This window comes from Rhineura floridana, chromosome 3 (genome assembly GCF_030035675.1).
Source record: "Rhineura floridana isolate rRhiFlo1 chromosome 3, rRhiFlo1.hap2, whole genome shotgun sequence".
NCBI lineage: Eukaryota > Metazoa > Chordata > Lepidosauria > Squamata > Rhineuridae > Rhineura > Rhineura floridana.
The window spans coordinates 152644853-152649760 of NC_084482.1; positions in this window are offsets into that span (position 1 = coordinate 152644853).

Here is a 4908-nt window from a genome sequence, read left to right on the forward strand (position 1 = left end):
CAACACCGGAGGAAATGGGTGAAGATTCTACGTCCAAACCTAGTGCCTAAAAGAGAGAGGGTGTCTATGTAAGGGCAACCATTTAGCAAAAGGGAGGGATCCTATGCATGTTTGGGGGAAAATTCTACTGGCTTCACTGGGATTTACTTTTGAGCAAATGTCCAGAAGATGCAATTGTACTAGTACATAGGATTAGGACCGTGGTGTAAATGAATTGCTTTTAAAGGGGATAAGTGCGCCTTACTCGTAGGCAGGGAGGAGAAATGGAGGGGCTGGAGAATGTCTCGTTTTAATGCGCGGTATTCCTTAACAAGAATCTCCCTCGACTGGGTCAAATGACTCGTTTCCCATCTACACAGCTCAGCCTTGTATGAGGAAGTGTACGAAAGAGAGCAGTTAACAGAGTGCTCGTTGACTTATTCATTTTCATTTTTTATCCACTGGAGGTTTAGGTTGGGAACGCTCTGTGAACTTAGTTTATGGCTAGTTCAAAGTGCAGGGGCCTGGCTGCTCACTAGGGCAAAATATCACCAACATTTTATTTATTTATTTATTAGATTTATATCCTTCTGTTACACGGCTGCTGAAAGATTTGCAGTGGCTGCCAAGAGCTACCAATCTGTGATAATACGGCAACACCTACCCTTTAAAATTCCCTCCTATTTCAGTACAGATTTTTATCCTCAATTTTTAACTGTATTGGATTAGAAATTGTATGTAGATATATTTTAATTGTAAAATTGCTTTGGGGTGTTTCCTAGAAAGAGATTCATAAATGAAATACATAAATAAACTTTGCCTTCCTATCCAAAGTCTTTTAACCAGGAAGCAAGATGGGTAGGGCTGACTTACTGCCAAGCAAGTGTTTCTAGGATTGCAGCCTTTACTGTTGTGCTCTTAAAAGCCCTTGGTGGAGCTGTCTCCCAATCATTTTTGTACCCTGACCCTCTCCCCAGCATCATATTCTGGCACAATGAGCTCTATAGATTAACTATGTAATAAATATTTTTTTTCTGTAAATTTCTGTATATTTTTAACTTGGTGGCTGCCTTTTTGTGTTGCGTTTCTCTTTCAGAATCATAACATTTAGGGAATGGGAAGGGCCTAACATAATCAATCCCACCCCTCCTGTCATCAGAGGGTAGGATCATAACCCATGGCATGCCAGCCCATTACTGATCCACTCATATAATCGGAAGTACAGTGTGCCACAATAGTACTGCTTGCCGCTCCAGCAAGTCAGCCAAGTGAAGACAAAATAAAAATTCCTCTCCAAAGTTTCCTGTACCAGTATGAAGGTGTCTATGTATTTGGGAAGGTTATGTTCAAGATCACTCAGGCAGAAATGCTATACAGGGTGACCATGGAGTAAGTCTTATTGAAGCGAGTAAGATTTGGTTCAATATACATCCTAATTCCAAAGAAAGGGGATCCCAGGGAATGCAGTAATTATTGAACTATTGCCTTAATATCCCATGCAAGTAAAGTAATGCTCAAGATTCTACAACAAAGGCTCTTACCATATATGGAGCGAGAAATGCCAGACGTCCAAGTTGGATTTAGAAAGGGAAGAGGTACCAGAGATCATATTGCAAACATATGTTGGATAATGGAACGGAGCAAGGAATTTCAAAAGAAAATCACTCTGTGCTTTATAGATTACAGCAAAGCCTTTGTGTAGATCACGAAAAACTATGGAATGCTTTATTGTCCTGATGCGCAGCCTATACTCTGGACAAGAGGCTACTGTAAGGACAATATGGAGAAACTGATTGGTTCCCCATCAGAAAGGGTATGAGACAGGTGTATTTTATCATCCTATTTATTTATTCTGTACCGGTGGTTCCCAGCCTGGAGGCCGTGACACCCAAGGGGGCCATGAAGTAATCCAAGGGGGCCGCAAACAGTAAAGAAATGAATTATTTATTATTATTATTTTTAAAAGTCTTCACTCCCTGAATGCTGTCTGTTCCCCACTGCTGCTATAGACAACACCTTCCCCTTGCTCCAAACGAGAGGGAGGACTTTTGCTGAAGTGGCAAGAGTGTCTTTCAGGCATGCCAAGGGCAGGCATCTGTATATAAAACACATGGCAGACACCGAAGTAGACTGAGGATGGATCTACCAGGAAGAATAGGAGATTATTATCGCCAGCTCCCGTCTCCTTGCACTGCTGCTGCTGCTGATGCCCTTGCACGAGAGGATAACCTTTTTGTGAAGCAAAAAGAAGCAAGGCAAGGCCGTTTCTCCCCTTCCTTCCTGGCAGCCAGCGTACCTGCCTTTCTTGGCTCTTGTTTTGCTACCATCTCCTTTTAAAAATTATTCTTATTTGTGAAGCTGCCCAGATCTTGCCTTTGGCCCAAATGGAGCCAGGGAGCAGTTTGAAAGCCAAGGACTTGCTTGCCCCCCATCTCTGAGGCTCAGTGTGTGTGCCAGCATCCTCCCTTTCTTCCACCTATACTCTACCCCCCAATCTCTCCCAGATGTTGTGGCAGTTGAGGGCTTCCCCCCTTCCACATGCCCGAATGCATGTGTGCCTGCAGATGCTTGCAGGAGGGGCAGGTGTGTGTGTGCGCGTGCTGATCTGTCTTCTGCTCTGTTCTCATTCCCCAAGTCATCAATTCTGGTGATAATTCCATGGCCTAAAAGCACTAACCACCCAACTTAATCCATCCACCCTGTTGAAAGCTCAGCAGCTCAACACTGTCACCCACTGGAGAGAGGACTGTACATCTTCCGACTCTGTGGGTGGGTGCGTGGGTGGGTGGGTGGGTGGGGAGGGAGGGGGATATCAATTTGTTTGGACCCTTGCATTAAAAAAAGAAAGCAACACCTCCCTGCAGATAGAGGATTAGCACATCAGGGAGTTTCTAATGCAATTCATGATTCTGGGTTTGTGTCTGCAGGGAATTTTTAATGGAAAGGGATATTTGGAGATGTGATTTTGCCACACACCATCTGAAGGAGTACACTCCATTTCTACCACTTCAGAACTGAACATAAGAACAAAATCATAGTAGAAAACAAGAAAAACTAAAGAAGGAGCCTCTGTGAATGTAGGATGAATCAGCAAAAGGCAAAACTGAAAAACAAAAGTGCTAGGAAGTCATAAAGAGGGAACATAGTTAAAAAAAACCCTTCAATTTATCCACCCTTTTGTCTTCACAATCTAGCATTGCCACCATTATTGTTATTATTATTATTATTATTAAAAAGCTCAGCAGGTTGGTTGAAGCTGGGGTCCACATATCACAGCTGAAATATGTTTATTTAATTATTATTACATTTATATCCCACCTTTCCTCCAAGTTGCTCAAGATGGTGCATGTGGTTCCCCACCCCCATTCTGTTTTATCCTTGCATCAACCCTGTGAGAAAGGTCAGGTTGAGAGACTGTGTCTGGTGGTCCAAGGTCACCCAGTGGGCTTCATGGCTCGGTGGGGGTTTGAACTTGGATCTTAGTCCAACACTGTCACCTGCTGGGAGACAGTACAGTTCAGATGGGGGGGGAATACCAATTTCATTTGACCTTTGCATTAAGAAAAGGAAGCAACACCTCCCTGTCTGCAGGGAGCTTTTTATGGAAAGGTTTATTTGAAGATGTGATTTTGCCACATACCATTTTTTCAATTAAGAGAGACTAAAATTACAATTAGTGTGTATGGGGGGGGGGTTCCACAATTTTTTTTCAGCTTGCAAAGGGGGTTCTGTAATCATAAAGGTTGGGAACCACTGATTTATATGCAGAACATATATGGAAAGCGGGACTGGACCAAGATGGAGGTGTGAAAATTGGAGGGAGGAATATCAATAATTTAAGATATGCAGACGATACCATACTACTAGCAGAAACCAGTAATGATTTGAAATGAATGCTGATGAAAGTGAAAGAGGAAAGCACAAAAGCAGGACTTTAAAGCTGACAACGAGGACATTGAACTTGTTAAGGATTATCAATATCTTGTCGCAGTCATTAACCAAAAGGGAGACAATAGTCAAGAAATCAGAAGACAGCTAGGACTGGGGACGGAGGGCAGCTATGAGAGAACTAGAAAAGGTCCTCAAATGCAAAGATGTTTCAATGAACACTAAAGTCAGGATCATCCAGACCATGTTAGTCCTGATCTGTATGTATGGATGTGAAAGTTAAACAATGAAAAAGGTGGATAAGAGAAAAATCAACTCATTTGAAATGTGGTGTTGGAGGAGAGCTTTGTGCATACCATGGACTGCAAAAAAGACAAATAATTTAGTGTTAGAACAAATTAAACCAGAACTATCATTAGAAGCTAAAATGATGAAACTGAGGTTATCGTACTTTGGACACATAATGAGAAGACATGATTCACTAGAAAAGACCATAATGCTGGGGAAAACAGAAGGGAATAGAAGAAGAGGAAGACCAAACAAGAGATGGATTGATTCCATAAATGAAGCCACAGACCTGGACTTACAAGATCTGAACAGGGTGGTTCACGATAGATACTACTGGAGGTCGCTGATTCATAGGGTCGCCATAAGTCGTAATCGACTTGAAGGCATATAACAACAACAAAGAATTGGTTCCGAGTAAACATGCATAGAATTACGATTAGTCAATTTATGCTTTGCTGACGTCAAAGTGGTTAAAGGTCGGTAAGAATGTCTCATTTTACAACATCGGGAATCCTTTGAAATATGTAGGACACAGTTTGACTTATTTATAAGCAGACTTTACAAAATTCATATTAATTCTTATAAAGCTTTTTTTTTTTAAGTGATCGGCTGTCAACGATGCCAAGAGGGAGCGAGTCCGTATTCCTTTAAGATCTTACGAGTTCTTCCCTATAGTCCCGCCCCTCCACTTTTCCTATTTGTTTCTTCCGTTCTTTTGTTTCGCTTTTGAGTACGGCTTCTTTATTTAGACGT